At 36.7% G+C, this 19,023-nt stretch overlaps 1 pseudogene; it reads right to left on the bottom strand.

The window, feature by feature from the left end:
- Positions 1–16,689: 16,689 nt before the first annotated feature.
- LOC116811257 (nuclear transcription factor Y subunit gamma-like) lies at positions 16,690–17,690 on the bottom strand (annotated as a pseudogene).
- Between the last annotated feature and the right edge of the window lie 1,333 nt (positions 17,691–19,023).

Genomic DNA, 19,023 nt, shown 5'->3' with positions numbered 1-19,023 from the left:
GTTAGAATGGCCATCATTAAAAAATCAGGAAACAACAGGTGCTGGAGAGGATGTGGAGAAATAGGAACACTTTTACACTGTTGGTGGGACTGGAAACTAGTTCAACCATTGTGGAAGTCAGTGTGGCGATTCCTCAGGGATCTAGAACTAGAAATACCATTTGACCCAGCCATCCCATTACTGGGTATATACCCAAAGGACCATAAATCATGCTGCTATAAAGACACATGCACACGTATGTTTACTGCGGCACTATTCACAATAGCAAAGAGTTGGAACCAACCCAAATGTCCAACAACGATAGACTGGATTAAGAAAATGTGGCACATATACAGCATGGAATACTATGCAGCCATAAAAATGATGAGTTCATGTCCTTTGTAGGGACATGGATGAAATTGGAAAACATCATTCTCAGTAAACTATCACAAGGACAAAAAACCAAACACCGCATGTTTTCACTCATAGGTGGGAATTGAACAATGAGAACACATGGACACAGGAAGGGGAATATCACACTCTGGGGACTGTTGTGGGGTGGGGGGAGGGGGGAGGGACAGCATTAGGGGATATACCTAATGCTAAATGACGAGTTAATGGGTACAGGAAATCAACATGGCACATGGATACATATGTAACAAACCTGCACATTGTGCACCTGTACCCTAAAACCTAAAGTATAGTAATAAAATAAAATTTTAAAAAAGGCTCATCCAGAAAATGAATATAGGAGCTGGTCACTGCAGTTTTTGAGGCTTCTCAGAGATGCTGGACTTCCAGGGAGAGAAACTGAGGCATGTAAGAAGGCAGAAACAACTCAGTGGTGACACGTTGGGGAGTCTGGCCCACAATCAGTACATTTTGATCCACTACACTAAACCCTAGGCCACAGCTCAGTTCCTCCTTTTAAGAAAAAAATGTGGGAAACAAATATTCTAAGAATGACGAAAGACAAGGAGAATGAACCCCCAATTGGTTTTATGGTGCCTCTACTTGCACACTACTGTGTAAATGGAAGGATATGCCAGAGTTTTTAATACTCCAGCTGGTTACACATTAGGTCTGGTCTTGTGCACATTTTAAAATGATGGGCAAATTACATCAAGGAAAATTCAGAGCCCAAAGGTCGACCTGCAACTCTGAAGCTTCTGAGTTCTCTGTTTTCTTTTCTGCCTGCTTTAAGTCTGCTGTTACTTTTCTACTGAGATAAACTGTACCATTTGCATCCAACTGTTACCAGATGGAAGGTCTTGACTGTGAGTTGTCCAGTTTCTTGGTGTGTTGAACAAAGAATTGAACCAAACACAAACAAGCAACAAAAGAACAAAGCAATGAAAGACAAAGCAACAAAAGCACAGATTTATTGAAGCCAAAGTACATTCCACAGGGTCGGAGTAGGCTAGAGCAGGCCTTTCAAGAGCGCCCCCATTAGGGTTTTTATAAAGCTAAAAGAATTTGGTAACACACCTTTAAAGGTCTCCAACTGGTTACACCCTGTGAAGGACTGGCCTATGAGCAGTCAGGGGCTGAAGTGGAAACTTCACAGGCGTGAGGATGTGGCCTATATACTGCTTAATCTTGCCTAGAACTGTCTGCACCTGCTGTTCTTCTGCTTATGTGAACTGGCCATACCTGCTGTTCTTTTGCTTACGCCGTAACCCTTGGTTACCCTTATTCCCTATTCTCTTGCCTTAAAACCATTTCTTCTTGTTATTGTTTTTGCAAACCAGTAAGTTTGTATTAATATCTCATGGCCAGAGTTCTGATATACAAGTTATAGGATCTTTATATGAGTGTGTAAGTGTGTGTTTATGTGTACATACACACATTTTGTTACGTGTTTTTGGCCACAAGGTACCAAATTAGGTTAAAGTTAAAGAATATTTATAAATTAAATAATAAGACTAAATGCTTTTCTATTTCACATGACTTAAGCAAAATCTTTAAAAAATAAGCTTGCTTTAATATTGTTGGTAAAGTAATATCAGCAATGCCTTAAGAATTATCAGCATACATTTTTGTTTGCATTTATTGTTCAAGAGATTTCACACACAGTATCTTATCCTTGCCAAACACTATAAGGTGTCAAAATTTGGCATAAGGGTTATAAAACCATAAGCCCAGCCTAAAACAGAATAATCTTTGCTTTTGTAATTCTTGATAAATAAGATATTAATATTGTTGGTTTAATGAAAACAGCTAAACCTTGAATTATAGGTAGAATAGTCATATATTTAATCACAAGTTTCTTATTTAGGTACAGCCTGAAATTCACAGGCTATTAAAATGGTTAACAGAGAAATAACTTTAAATGATGACTATCACAGTTTTTATAAATAATCTAGGTAAACTATTAAAACAAAACAATTAGGTAAATGTATTGAAATAAACACTTGTATAGAAAGTTGTCACAATTTAGAACCTAAAGTTATAATAAATTAAATAATAGATATTTCATTAAATGTCTGGGTATTTTCCAATTTAAAAAAATTATGTTTTAGAAAAACATTCTTTCTAGAAAATGTGTTTTTATTAAAAGGTAAATAATTGTTGTGTAATTCAAAGCTTATTTAAAGGTTATATATAAAACAAGGTAAAAGGAATCAGAAAATGTGAGAGATGTAAAGAAACTTATCGAAATAAAGAAGTATTTTTTGGTAAGAAAGCTTAAAAGAAAAATAATTTCATATAAGGAAGGATCTTATATGTTGATTTTTAATGCTAAAATAAAATGACTGGGTTGTTCGAGACATAAAAATATTTAGGACAAACCAGAAAGTCCAAGCATGTCCTCAATGGTCTAACCCATAATAAGGTTAGTAAAAGATAAATTTGTTAAAATGTTATGTTATTAATTGGCTATAGTTAGAGAAAATCATAATAAATAGTTTTTCTACAAATTCAACTTTGATATTAAAAATACACTCACAGAAAACTAAAGAACTGGTTAAAACATGATTTCATTAAAAGTATTGTTACTCTTAATCCAAGAAGTTTTTAATTTTTAAATTTCACAATCTGTTTCTTTATGAAATTATTCTGATTGATATCTCAGAAGCTGTACACTGTTACTTCAGCTCCTTCTCTCTTCTGAGTAGGCCTGAGATGGTAACTCCTTCCTTTAATTTTGTTGTCTCCTGTAACTTTTAAGAATAGTCTAAGACAGATAATTTGTAAGCAGACAAATGAAATATCTTTTGGACCTGCCTTTTTTATTCTGCATTCCTGTTTTATCTATATGTTTATATGTGTCATGTGGAAGTAATATTTCACTACCAAATTACCTAAAAGAGCACTAATCAATTGACTTCAATGAGTGAGTGCTGGCCGGGTGTGGTGGCTCACCCCTGTAATCCCAGCACTTTGGGAGGTCAAGGTGGGTAGATCACCTGAGGTCAGGGGTTCAAGACTAGCCTGGCCAACATGGTGAAACCTCATCTCTACTAAAAATACAAAAATTAGCCAGGTGTAGTGGTGGGCGCCTGTAATCCCAGCTACTCAGGAGGTTGAGGCAGGAGAATCGCTCGAACCCTGGAGAAGAAGGTTGCAGTGAGCAGAGATTGCATCATTGCACTCCAGCCTGGGCGACTAGAGCAAAACTCCATCTCAAAAAAAAAAAAAGTGAGTGCTTATCAGACTGGTGGAAGCTAGCTCAGATGGCTTTTAATTCACATGACCTTGGTAATCTTTGGTAAGATTAATTTGGTGAATTTAATCTCAAAATTATCTCCAGCAGTTAAAATCTTAAAGTAACGTCAGGTTAAATTAAGTAACCTGGGTTTTTGTTCCCCCTGCCCCCCAACTGGGAATTTGAGTTACTAAGAATTAAAATAGTAGGAGTGTAAAAGGTGTTTTTGTTGAAGTTCATAAAACACAAGCATGGGTTTTTTGTAAAAGAAAATGTAATTTTTTCTAGTTAATTAAGAGTTGCTTTAAAATAAAGGAAAAATTACACAGTTAAAACTAAATGGATTAAAAGAAACATTAAGCCAGGACAACAAAAGTTACCTCTGAGACCTGTGGTTACCAAGAAGATAGTCAATGTGGGGGAAGGGCAAAGCCAAGTAACTATTAAAACCAGAGGGTATAATGTAAAGGAATTGTTCCATTTTGTAGATTGGTATCATCAGCTTCTTGAGAAATCTTTACCATAAGGAATTTTAAAAATAGTTGCTGTAAAGACAAACTCCTCAATTATAAATGCTGTAGAATGAGCTTGTTTGGGTTGATGTAGGACCCACAGCTCGTTGTTAAATAATCACTGATGGTATATGTGATCCAAATGCGCAAGAAGTTATTCCCACAAACAACCTAGTGGACCAGATAAAGGCCACTGTAAGGTCTCTTTACCCTGAGAAGGGGACTGTCCAACTCTCTCCATAAAATGCCAAGTGGAGCACCCCAGATGAAGCAGCTGATATGCTTCATATGTAAGCCATGTTGACACTGGCTTTATGATGACTGGGATGTTCTGCCACCTAACATGTCTATTTCCCAGGTCATGCTAAATTTGGGGGTTAAGGGTTAACAGGGTTCCTTTTACATGGGCACTCTGGGAAACATTGCTCTTGCAGACTCATATGACTGTTTGAGAAGCCTTATCAAATTTGCTGTCCCTTATGGGTCTTATAGATGCTTAATAAAATATTAGGGTAATTAGGAAAGGGAAAGGAAACAGGGAGTCAATGGATTTGCCCCAGAAAGGTGATTGAAATTTCTGGATGGTCATTCACTATTTGCCCCAGATTGAAAATTTAAAAATAAATAAACAAATAGGCAAAGGTTATCATGAGAAAGCTGACATTGCCTGGGACAATGTGGAGGCAAATAAGATAAACATTAACCAAAGGGCCTGTGTCCCTTGGCCCAACCCCCTGCTGGGACCCAAATCCTTTGGATATAGGATCTTGCTACCTGGGGAATGCAAGGGGGAGAATACTCATAAGCAGGGAGCCTCTTTTTTTTCCCCTAGGACTGATTCCAACTATGTGAGGAGCTGCTAGATTTTACAGTGCCTGATAGACAACTCTCAGCTAACAAGAGCTGTCTGGCTTGTGGACAGCAGTTCCAAGGTGAACAAACAATACCCTGTTTGAAAGCCACTGCTCTGATTAAAGAATCAAGCAAATCTTTTTCTTTTGAGTTATTTATAGTATAGAGCAATTGGGTGAAGTATAATATGTTTTTGTGAGCAAATTTAATTTTCTTTCTGAGCTCTCCAAAATTCAGAAACCATTCACGAGTATTCTGATCTTAAAACAATATAGTTATTTGCATAAGTTTAGTCAGAGTCTTTTAAAACAGGACATTTGGAGACACTGGTTATTTTATCAAGGCTTTGACCATGATAACATATTTTAAGGTAAAGTTCCAGCAAAGCCAACTTAAGGCTACAATAATCCTCCAGAGCAGTGGTCCCCAGCGTTTTTGGTACCAGGGACCAGTTTCATGGAAAACAATTTTTCCATGGATCGGGGGCATGATTTTGAGATGAAGCTGTTCTACCTCAGATCATCAGGCATTAGTCAGATTCTCATGAGGAGCGCGTAATTTAGATCCCTCCCTGTGCAGTTCACAATGGTGTTTGCATGCTCCTATGAGAATCTAATATCACCACTGATGTGACAGGAGGTGGAGCTCAGTTGGTGATGCTTTCTCCCCTGCCACTCACCTCCTGCTGTGCAGCCCAGTTTGTAACAGGACACAAACATGTACCAGTCTGCAGCCCAGGAGTAGTACTGTCTACTGCTCTAGAGAGTACTAGATTATTCTTCCTATTTTAAATTGGTGCCTAATGGAATAGTTTTCTTTTTCGGTTCTGACACGCAAATACTCTTTTGATTGTCAAAATATTAATGTTATTTATCTCTCCTTGTTTTACTTCCAAGAAAAACAAAATAATGGTATTCTGAAGTCCAGAGACGCAAATCTCCCTTATTTGGCATTCCACTGGGCCTGATCTGTTTTTTTCACTGCAAATGTCCTCCTGCTAAGACTATACAAGAACCCTCCCTCTAGGTCCAGGGACTGTCGTGGAAAAGGTAGGTGCATGAGATTGTAAGGGCTGGTTTTGAGTCATAGAATTAGGTCAAGATCAGACCCTCCAAATCAAGAATGGGTATACAGATACCTAAACAGATTACAAAACAAGAGACTTTGCCTTCTGAGCTTTTATGTGGCACCTTTTCATCCATCCCAACCATAAGGAATTTCCTGCTTGCTGTAGAATTAAAAAAATAACTACTTAGAGGATAAAGACACCCCATGACAAAGCCTCCTGGGTGTAATACTCCCTGTTATGAGTCACGCAAATATATACATATATGTATAATTAAAATTTATAAATAAATTTATAAATAAATTTTATAAACAAAATTAATTTCAGAACAAACCTTATGTTTTGTATACTTCATTGCTGTAAGTCTGTAATTAAACCAATATCACAGTAGCTCAAAGCATAAAAATTAAAGATAAGTCAGTTTTGTAACCTTGCCTTTGGTTTTTTGTTTGTTGACTTTTTACTTAAAAAAAATTCAAGGGGTAAAGAATGCATGTCCACATCCATTCCTATCTGGCCTAAAGCATTTAATTGGCTGTAAGTCTTTTTATTAATACTCTAAGTTCCTTGGCCACAGGGAGTCTTACCAAGGGACAGGATGGACCTGGGGCAGGGAACCATGTCATCCCAGCAATGCTATAGGACAGAGTAAAAATTTGGTGGCCATCAATGTTGCATTTGGCAAATCTTGGCCAGAAGCGGGAGAATGCAAACCAGAAACGAAATTCTAAGTCCCCCCTCAACCATCTGAATGGATCCCTCCTCTCGGACAAGGGCATTTGGGGAGTCAACCTGAAAATCTAGTTCAGGCTATGATGGAAGAGGGTGTTGGACATGCCTCATTGTACCCCTCCAGTATTACCATCAACAGAGACCTTAAGTATGATAAGAAACCTTTACAATCTATTCTCACAGAAGCTTGTTACTTGGAGGCTTTATCTGCATGATAAATCCTTGGTCTCCACAATTCCTTATCTTACCCAGACATTCTTTTCTGTTAATAATAACTCTTTCAACTAATTACCAATCATAAATTTTTAAATCTACCTATGTCCTGGAAGGTCTACCCCCCCCACCTTCCCTTTCGAGTTGTCCTGCCCTTCCAGATGGAGCCATTATAAGCCATTACATGTATTGACTGATATATTATGTCTCCCTAAAATGCATAAAAGCAAGCTGTACCCCAAACACCTTGGGCACATGTCGTCAGGACCTCCTGAGGCTGTGTCATGGGTGCACCCTAAACCTTCGCAAAAAAAAAAAAACAAAAAAAAAAAAACACCTTTCTAAATTGATTGAGACCTGTCTCAGGTATCTGGGGTTCACAGGGCATGTAAAGTCTTCTGGAAGGACTCCATCATGCAGCTAAATTCTCGGTTTTTAGAACTAAAAACTACTGAGCCAGGTCCCAAAATTGAAAAGCACAGCATAGGACAGCATTATTAGCAGATGAAAAATAACTCAGATACCTCTTACAGCATCATGAGGAAGTAAATGCATAAATTTGTTTTCTTTTCTATAAATACAAATTTACAAGATAGGTATATCTGTTTTCAAGTATCACACTCAGAAATTATCACCATTTTCTACAGACTTCAGGCTATGCATCAGTCCTCTGGTTTAGAACTATAGGAAATCAATTGCTCTATATTCATTCAAGAGGTTGTCTAAAAATAGCAGTCTTTTATAACTACATGAAACTAAGAAATATGAAGATAATTGGTCTAATTCAATGAAAATCAATTATTCTTATGTTAACAGTTTTACTACGATGTATCCTTTTGTATAACTCAATTTTCAAATATTTTCATTAATTATTTATTAGTCCATATTTTTTAGAATTTGTTCATCAAACAATATCATTTGGCTTACTTCTGCCAAGGGTTCTATGACAGGAATCTCTTAGTCTCTGATATAAATCGGTACACAATAAATGTCATTGATTCACAGCTGGGATAATCGTTCTAATATCACAATTCTAAAAATGTATATTTGTAATGCCTATATTTTCATAGCATGGGTGCTTTCAATCTTCAACATAGAAAGCTAGGATTATGGGACATTGTCTTTAGAACTCTCATGCCTTAGATTATTTTGTTCTTGTTATTATTATATAAATAGTTAAAGAAGTAATTAAGGAGTGATAATTCAGATCTGTTTCAGATTGCTTCATTAAAACATAGTTTCTCAATCAAATTTAAGAGCTATATAAATTAGGAAATAATTTTAAACTATTATGAAAATGATTATTTCTTTGTTATTTATGCAAATTTTACTTATTTAACATGTCATTCTAATGTCTGTATAACTTTTAACTAAAACTACCATATAGAGATATTTTCTTCCAAAGAGTTTATCATGTTGATCCTAGATAAATATTTTTTGATGTTGCCATACTCAAGCATATCTCAATCTCTTGTGATGGCATAACAGTTAATATTTTTTTAACTAGAATGAAGTATCAGAGTTTTTGGAATACGTATTTATTTTTAAGAGATCAAAGTAGACTCAAAAATTTCCTGATAATGATGAAACTCTCACTGGTATTTTGAAGTTCTCATGATGCTGTTTTGTGCTTGCTTTAATTTTCTCTTATAAAAATAGATGTTTCTGCATGTTATAAGTATAATGATGGAATATGCCTGAAGCTTCAGTGGCACTAATTAGATTAGTACAAAGACTGTGGGCATCAAAAGAACCTCAAAATATTGGGCTGAACTACATAACATCACCAACTACACAAATGGCAGTTTTATGTGATTCAGTCTAATACATTTGTCTCCCTCAGTGTAATGCACACACAAAGAGACTTGCATGAACACACAAGCACCATATTTCTTTTCCCAGTCCCAGGTGTGCATTACTGTTTTAATTCTATTTTCCACTCCTTCTCACTGCTGGATTATAGAAAAGGGGTCACTGTCATGAATAAAAAGGGAAAGCAAACAAAATTATCTTTTAAAAGCCTCAAACACAAATGTACATCACCGAAGAATTTTTAAATTCACAGTGGAGAATAACCAATAAGATGCAAATGATGGTGTTAAGTATCAAAATTTTGAGTTGAATGCCTGATAAGTACCTATAACACATTACAGAAGGTGTATAGAGTCTCACTATTCATCTCCCCAGTAATTAGTTGGGGAATAATGACACTCTAATCTCACATCTTGAAGTCTTTGCTCCTCATTAGTGAAATAAGCTACTTTTAACCTTATTTATTCCAAATTATCTCAGAGTCGAAATTTTGAAGCTTCATATTAAATATTTGTGATAAAGAGCTTTTTAATTACATTATTTTATTGCTTTCCAATAGCATCTGAAGTGCTGTGAAGGTCTATAGACAATATATCATGTACTGTAAGATTGTAATATTATTTCTTTCTTTCTGGTCTTAACTAAGGTTCATAAGGTTCCTAAATGTATTTTTAACAGATCTAGTGTTTGAAAAGGAGTTTGATTAAATGTGCTTTAATTCATAGGAACAGGGTTAAAACAAGAGAAGAAGGCAGAGTGCTAGGTTATGGTTTTTCAGAGCCGGTATCTCTAGTCTTAATAGAATTGTGTATCTAAACTTTTCTCCATGAGGCAACTAAACCTGAAATTATGTCGGCAAAACCGAGAGTGGCTGTGTATGGTTAACAAAGAGTTCAGTGCTAACACTGCTTTGGATTGAAGGGCCACAGTGCTTTTTATTCTACTAAATACACTTAGAAACAGAAAAATGAAAAGATGTTACATTACCTCTTTGAAAATGTTTTCCGCTGTGTACTCCTCTACCAGCACTACCACCATCCAAAAGAAGTGCTTGTTACCATCCACCTATTATTTAAGAAAAAAATAACATCAGTGAAATAATTTTGAATGATTATGCTTGCTTCAGGGAAAGTTATTCTAGAAAACGAAGTTTCTTCAGTAAGCTTTGTAAAGAAGCTTACACTAGTTGCATCTGAATATTTAAAATATTTCTCAATTTAATAACTGTTAGTAAAAATATTTACCTGTAAATTTTCTTATGTAGAAAAGTGTTAATTTTATTCAAATATGTAATATTTACTATAGATAGTATATTTATGTTAGGACAATTGATGGAATAGTGCATTTTAATTCTAGTGCTTAATGTATATTTATAATGGTAGAGTTTATCCATGGTGTCATAAGACATAAAAATGACTCTATCACAAGTCATTTTGTTAATTAGGAATAAAGTTCCAGAGTTTTGATTTATTCATTTTCAGAATTCAAAGTGGACTCAGAATATTCCTGACAATAATGTTACTTTTACTTATATGTCTTTCAATAATCTTTTTGTAGACAGGAGAAAAAGGAGCAGAGTTACAGCTAACTTTTCTAGGCATTGCAATAACAAAGAATATATGCTATCTGCAGGCCACAAAGTCTCTGTTATTTATAAATTTAACAGTTCTGGCAATTATACATTAATTAATTTAGTGCTCTAAAATAGATTTTCTTATGTAATCTCAATTTTCTTAAATCCATTCCAGTATGTTGCAAATATGAAGGTCTTCCACTGATTTGCAGCACAGCAAACTAAATGCAGAGTCTTCTTTAGATCACATAAGAGATCCACAGATATTCATCAAATATACAGATACATGTTTATTTAGCAGTATCTTAAATTTATATGTTGTTTTCACATGAATCATCTCAATTGCTGGATACCCAGTAATTTGGTAAAATAAACAGAATGGAATTTCTATAAAAAATTTGAAAAATCTGAAAATCTCTCTTAGGACCGACTTTCAGTATTTTAAGTCATTACATTTGATTAATATGTATCAATATATATTTTCTTTCCAAGAGAATGTCCCTAAAGGAATATAGCATAATCCGTTGTTAACACAGTTCAAAATGTGTGATATAGTTTGGCTTTGTGTTCCCACCCAAATCTCATCTCAAATTTTAATCCCCACATGTCAAGGGAAAGACTGGTGGGAGGTGATTGGATCATGGGGGTGGTTTCACCCATACTGGTCTCATGACAGTGAGTTCTCATGAGATCTGATGGTTTTATAAGGGACTCTTCCTGCTTTGTCCTTCCCTTCTTCTCTCTCCTGTCGCCATGTGAGAAGGTCCAAGCATGCTTCCCCTTCACCTTCCTCATGATTGTAAATTTCCTGAGGCCTCTCCAGCCATACAGAACTGTGGGCCAATTAAACCTCTTTCCTTTATAAGTTACCCAGTCTTAGGTATTTCTTTACAGCAGTGTGAAAACGGACTAATACAATGTGGTTCCCAAAAATAAATTGTGAGGCTGGGCGTGGTGACTTACTCCTGTAATCCCAGCACTTTGGGAGGCCAAGGCGGGTGGACCACCTGAGGTCAGGAGTTCAAGACCAGCCTGGCCAACATGGTGAAACCCCATCTCTACTAAAAATGCAAAAATTAGCTGGGCATGGTGGCACATGCCTGTAATCCCAGCTACTTGGGAGGCTGAGGCAGAAGAATCACTTGAACCTGGGACACGGAGGTTGCAGTGAACTGAGATCGTGCCATTGCACTCCAGCCTGGGCAACAAGAACGAAACTCCATCTCCAAAATCAAAGAAACAAACAAAAATGAATTGTGATAAAAAGGAGAAATTACCAATCCCTAAATATATTTGTTTCAGCAAGAGCTCATATGTGTGTATGTGTATATATACATATATGCAAGTATATATACTCTAAATTTATAAATTTTGTCTTTACAAATATATATGTAAATAACTATGATTACAAAAATATACAAAGGCAAAATTTATACTTTAAGTATTCAGAAAGATACACAAGATTACTTTAACAAAGTACTAAATTGCACTGTCTTAATATCCAAAGAGTAGAAATGCGATGTATGGTAGATTGCTCTGGTAATGTGATCAGCCTTAAAATACTTAAGGTGGCTGAATCTAAAAATAATTTGTAAAACTATATGAAACCATAGCTTTTCTCCTGTTTTCATCCTTACATAGTTAATGGTGAATCCCAAGGAATCTTGAGCAGGGACAAAAGCATTAAATATATTATGTGAATCAACATCTGCAACCTGCTGGTAACAAAAAGCTAAAACTTTCACCATGATGACATAAACTCATATGAACACAGCAGGCACAGTTTTATTAAGCAATTCATTCAAATTTCTTAATGCACCTTAAGACAGCCATGATCTATCTAAATAATAGACTAGACAATATTTGTAGGTTATTTTCATTTTATATCTTAGAAGATTTTATGGTTTTTGAAGTGAACTAAGCCAAAAGAAGTCACAGTTATGCTTGGAATATCTGGAATCAAACTATTCTAAATGAAGGGGGTTTTACAAAGACTAAGGTCACAGTTGGCTTTATACGTTATTTAAAAAGATCATAAACTCTGTATCATGATAGAACTCCATCTTATATAATCCCCTATTAAAATATTTTTCCCCAACCATCTAGTCAAATGCTTGAAACCACACCATGAAATGGATATTCTCATTGATTAGAACAATGCTAAAGAAGAATATTGTTGTTTATAAATTTGTAGCTTGAAAGTTCGGTATTAATGCCTAAGCAAGAGTATAGTTACTAGACCATGTAGGCCATCATGAAATGACCACAAAAGCTTAGGAAGCCAGGCAATGATCTGGCATCACTTTCAGAGGGAATATGATTGTAGAAGGTGTGATTACCCAGGGACACGTGACCACACAGGAGTGTCACAGAAAGAAAGTAAAAAATAAAATTATCTGGGAACTACAATGTACCAAGTATAGTCTAAGGCTGCCTTACCACACTAATTTTCCAAAAATAAATGATCTTTTTTCAGAATATTCCCATTGGATGTAAATCCAATGATAGGGAAACAAACAAACTTTATTTATCTTTAATTGCTTTGTTCTTTTCCAATAAGGGTTCTATGAAACCTATCCAAAACATCACTGCTTATTATCATTAATAGTCTTGCAGTGCTAAAATTATTAATGAATCTCCATCATCTTTGAAAATCGTTTCCAATTTCCGGACTGGGGACACCTGAGGGGCAGCAAAATCATAAAAAGCAGTTGACATGCTCCACTTGTCCTCATGCACAACCGTCTAACAAATAATTTGCGTAAGATGTTTTTAAACATGATCTTATGGATTTCAGTTCATGCCCTAATAGTTAGTACAATAAAAATTTCCTTCAAAGCGTTGTTGAATTTAGAGTAAATTGTTGTCTCTAAAACAACAATGACAGAGTAAAATGTAAGTACTGTCATGCAGAGGATCTAGTAGCTTTAGGTTGAAACGTTTTCAGTATTCAAAAAGTATAAAACCACTGCTCTTCAGCTTGAATACAGGCTAGAGTATAATAACAGGAAAGCATTATGTCTAGCAAGGCACTGTAAAAGATTAGATTTAGATATTTACAAACATTTATTGCTACAAAATTCAGTTGGAGACTGACTCTCACTGTTATAGAGGAAATATTATTAAGATCGTGGAGCTAAGATTTGCTGCTGGACTTAGAAATTGGAAAAATAAACCCTTAAAAATAAACCCATATTAAACCTTGAATTTTAACTGTTGAAGTTAACAGTTATCAAGAGAACTATAGAGTAAAGGTAGGAGGAAAGAGAGACATCAAAAAAATTTAAAACAGAATCAATGTGCATAGTGATTTCAATAAATTGGCTAATAAAGTTTGTAGTTACTAATCACTAGAAATGTTATATGTGGGATATCAGTGGGATATAGGTTATTTAATTAACAAATAAAATATAAGAACTACTTCATAGATCACAGTAACCAAACCAACAAGAAAGACCTGGGATTTTTAAAACCACGTGCTAGTTATAACTAAAACATGACTTTCATTAACAAGGTTTAAAGTTTGTTCTATTTAATGGATAAACTTTTAAGATGTTTAGAGCAAGCTACAGCAATTGATCTGTGAAAGCCTATATGCACCTATACGATGCTTTTTAGTTTTTTTTTTTTCCTTTCAAAGTCTCACATTGCCATCCGTCACCACCTCCTGTTATTTTTTTTCACCAAAAAATCACTCCTTTTTCCTATCCATCCCTTTTCATTCCCACTACCACCACTGTAATTCTGTGCTTCTATATTGTGTCAGTCTGGCAGAGTTTATTTACTTGTCTATTTCTGCCCTACTCCTTTCATAGTCATCTTGCACATAAATGTTTTATTTATTCTGTTTGATTAAAAGCTTTCTAAAGACAGAAGCCAGCACATAGCACATAAAAGATATTTGGAAGTTTTGACTGCATATGTAGGATGACAGACGGATGAATGGACAGATGGAGAGAATTTGAGATCCTCATCGAAGATATATTTCAACTACCAGAAAAGACTGTATTGTAACTATCAGCAGGGTCGCCAAAAGTGTGACATTCAATCAAGAATTTTCAGCAATTGGTTTTGCGGGAAGCAGACAGAGATCAATTTCTGCTTAAGAAAATGGGAGAAAGCATATTTGGACAAAGGAAGAACAGCTATGCAGGTTCCACGAGTCATTGACCAAATCAAGTAGGAGCCCGGTATTGCCTTTCAGAATCTCTGCAATCAGGATAAAATGTCTGGGTCTCTAAGCCCCATCAGTCAGGGGACATGGGTTGCCAGGTGGGTTTTAACCAGGAGACACTCTGCAGCTGAGACAAATTCTGTAGGAGCTGACAAAAGAAGATAGTCAGCTGACAGAACCCCACATAGCTGGGCAGCAAGTCCTGTTTTGAAGGAGTATTTGAGAGGTGCAGTTTCAAGTCCTCCATATTAATCAACCCGTTTTCTTTATTGTGGTAAAATAGACACAATAAATATACCGTCTAAACAATTTTTAAGTTGACAAGTACAGTATTTTAACTATGGGCACAATGTTGTACAGCAGATATCTAGAACTTTTTCATCTTGCATGGCTGAAAGTCTATTACTCATTGATAAAACTGCCCATTTCCCCTTCCTCTACCCTGACAACCATAATTCAATTTTCTGTTTCTGTAAGTTTATTTAATTTAGTTATCTTATATATGTGTTTGTGATTGACTTATTTCACTTAGCATAATGTCCTCAAGGTCGATCCATGTTGTTGTGCCAGGATTTCTTTCTCTCTCTCTCTCTCTCTCTTTTTATTTATTTATTTATTTTTTTGAGATGGAGTCTCGCTCTGTTGCCCAGGTTGGAGTACAGTGGCGTGATCTTGGCTCACTGCAACCTCCGCCTCCCAGGTTCAAGCAATTCTCCCTGCCTCAGCCTCCTGAGTAGCTGGGAATACAGGCACCTGTCACCACACCCAGCTAATTTTTGTATTTTTTAGTAGAGACGGGGTTTTGCCATGTTGGCCAGGCTGGTCTTGAACCCCTGACCTCAGGTGATCTACCCACCGCACCTTCCCAAAGTGCTGGGATTTCCTTTTCTTTTAATACTGAATAATATTTGATTATATATGTACCACATTTTGTTTATCTATTCCTCCATCCATGATCATTTGGGTTGCTTCCACATCTTGGCTATTGTGAATATTGCTGCAGTGAAGATGGATGCGCAAATATCTCTTCAAGATTCAATTTTTAATTCTTTTGGATAAATACCCAGAAGTAAGATTCCTGGATCATATAGTAGTAGTGCTCCTATTTTCAAGCTTTTGAGGAAACATATTGTGGCTGCACAATTTTACAATCCTAACAACAATGTGTAATGATTTCTATTACTCCACATCCTCACCAAAACTTGTTATTTTGTTTTTTGGATAGTGGCCATCCTCACAGGTATGACACGATATCTCATTGAGACAATGTTTTGCATTTTCTTGATCACTAATGATGTTGCACACTTTTTCATGTGATTTTTGCCTATTTGTATAACTTCTTTGGAAAAATGTCTGCTCAAGTCCTTTGCCCACTATTTTAATCTAAAACAAGATTTATTGCATTTTATGTAGTTTGAAGTCCATGCAGCAAAGGAAACTAGCACAATTTTTAATGCAATTTAAAATAAAGGGGGGTGGCAGCAAATGCCCAAAGTTCTAGTCTTCTTGGGTCCCTGGGAAAGAAGGGTGTAGGAATGAACTCACCCACTCTCTGTGGGGAATGAATTTGTCTCTTAAATGCAGGGAATGTTTCCATGGCCTCAGGATACAAAAACACAGAGGTCAGGGAAAAGGATCACTGCTGAAAATGAAGCTATATACATTCACCTAACTCAATCTGAGTCTTGGGGGCAGCAGTTGTTCCAAGAGTCAGGAAATACAGGACACTCCTGGGAGATTTGCACCTAAAAGGAAGTGGCAGTGAGAACCAAAAAAAAGGAAAAGCAAAGAGGGAAATATTTCTTAAACCATGCTCTTCAAGAAAATGCTGTAAATATGTCATTTAATATTTTCATTTCATAGCATTGGACACACAGCTCGACATATTGAAATATTGATTCCTTGGAGGAAAATAAATGGAAAAAAGAAAACAAAAAGAATTACATTTTTCTGTTGAAGAATCTCGGGCCCCAGGCGTGAGGCCTAAGTGTCCCAGTGTCCTGGCCTGCAGGAGGTGCTGAGGTCAGCCGGGTCCTCTGGGGAGGCAGGCTATGCCCATAACCCGTAACCATAAGGCCGTATGGCAAAAATTGTGTTGGGTGTCCTTGGCCTTGCCAGCTCAGACTCTCAGTCATGGGTCACCTGGGGGTCCTGCCTGTAGGAGAGCTGGTTGACTGACTGGTTGAACATGGGCTGGGTGAGGTCCTAGTCCACAGGAATGGTGACTTGCTGGATCTGGTAGAGCTTGTGTCCATCTGTGACCTGGTTGAACTGCCGCTGTCCTTACCGGACCTCTGTCTATGTAATCTGTTGGGCATTGCTGGAAGCATCTATATCTGTTCCTGCACGACTTGAGTACCCGATACAGGCTGGACTAAGAGAATATATTCTAGCTGGCCCAACTTCAGCTGCACTGGGATCTGCTGGATCTCTCCTGTTTTAGTAATAATCTGTTGCATAACTTGCATAGTCTGTCCAGTGTCACTCTAGGACTTTTAGGCTTGACCCTGTGGGTGGGCCTGGACAATCTGCACCTGCCTACCTTCTCCAACCTGCACTGTCAGGGGCATGATCTGGCCCTGCTGAGGCTGCGTGATGATCTACCCAAGCTGGATGGTGGTCATAGAGCTGGTGGTCTCCTGGCCTTGCTGCTGTCCCTTGACTTGGACTGTGGAGGGCTGCTAAGCCAGTGTGAAGTAGTCCTAGATGGGCTTGGCAGGAGTTATAGACTGGCACACCTCCTCCTGACGCTTTGGAGAGTTCAGTTCATCTGTCAAAACAACATCAACGAGAAAGTCTAACTGATCGAATTTTGTAATTCCCATGGTGACATCATTTCCCTATAGAGTCCAGTGCTTTTTAGCCTCTGTGTGAATCTAGGCTCAAAGAGTCAACTCTGTGATAAAAATCTGGGCTGCCTTGGCAAAGAGCACAGGAGCTTCTCTACTGATCATCTTTACATCATTCAGTTTCATAATCTTCTTAATACCAGCCATGGAAGTTCCTGCACTAGTAAATCTTTCACTGTTAAATTCTGGATTTCTTCCAGGATGTGAAGCCCAAAAGGACTGTAGGCTTTACTGGGCATTACTGCTGCTAATGCCACAAAATCCACATTCTGCGGACATTTTGAAAAATGCCTCCATACAGTAGTTCAGGGAAGAGCAGGAACCCTCCCTGCACTCCTGCTAAACAGGGCAATGCAGAGGGCCCGGGCAGGGTAGAGAGGGAAGAAGCATGCATTATGGAGAACAGAGGGTGTGAAGTGGGGGCTCAAACAAGATGGCAGCCATGGCATTTGCACATGGCCTTTTTTTCCTTCCCCCTTCCTTGGCACCTGGACTCCCAGTATGGTGCAATGTGCAGAACCTTTGACCATTTTTTAGTCATGCTTTTTAATATTGTTGAGTTGTAGGCATTCTTTATATATTCTTTATATTAACTTCTTATCTGGTAAGTGGTTTGTACACACATTATCCCATTTTGTAGGCTGCCTGTTTAGTATGTTAATTATTTCCTGTGCTGGACAGAAGTTTTTAAGTTTGATGTAGTCCCATTTGTCTATTTTTGATTTTGTTGCATGTGTTTTGGGTGTCATATCCAACAAATCATTGCCCATTCCAATTTCATGAAGCCTTTCCTTAATGTTTTCTTCTAGGAGTTTTACCATTTCAGGTCTAACATTTATGTCATTAATCCTTTCTGAGTTGATTTTTGTATATGGTGTAATACAAAGGTGCCTCTTCATCCTTTTGTGCGTGGATATTAAGTTTCCCAGAATCATTTGTTGAAGAGACTATCTTTATGCCATTGTGTAGTTTTGGCACCCTTGTCAAAAATCAATTGGCCAAGTTCATGAAGGTTTATTTCTGAACATTCTATTCTGTTTCAGTAGTCAATAAGTCTGTCTTTATACCAGTACCATACTGTTTTGATTACCACAGATTTTGTAATATGCTTTGAAATTAGGAAGTGTGAGGCCTTCAGCTTTATTCTTTCTCAAGATCAGCTTGACTATTCAGGATCCTTTGAGATTCCATATAAATTTTAGACTTTTTTTATTTCTTCAAAAAAATCAATGATATTTCAATAGGAATAGGATTTAATCTGTAAAATGCTTCAGGTTATATGGATATTTTAACAATATTAATCCAACCCATGAACACAGGATGTCATTCCATTTATTTGTGTCTTCTCTAATTTCTTTCATCAGTGTTTTGTAGTTTTCATTGTACACATCTTTTACCACCTCCATTAAGTTTATTCTAAAGTATTTTATTATTTTTGATGCTATGTAAATAGGAATATTTTCTTATTTTTTAAAAGATTTTTCATTTTTACTGTATAGAAACCCAATTGAGGAAAAATGGTGGTGTAGAAGTAAGTTGTCTTTACTATCTCCTCACCTCGCAGAAAACCAAGAACAGACATGCAGCACTGAGATTATCATCAGCAATATCC

The sequence above is a fragment of the Hylobates moloch genome, unplaced genomic scaffold (assembly GCF_009828535.3).
Source record: "Hylobates moloch isolate HMO894 unplaced genomic scaffold, HMol_V3 SCAFFOLD_7, whole genome shotgun sequence".
Taxonomy (NCBI): domain Eukaryota; kingdom Metazoa; phylum Chordata; class Mammalia; order Primates; family Hylobatidae; genus Hylobates; species Hylobates moloch.
This window is presented reverse-complemented; position numbering and strand designations above follow the sequence as displayed.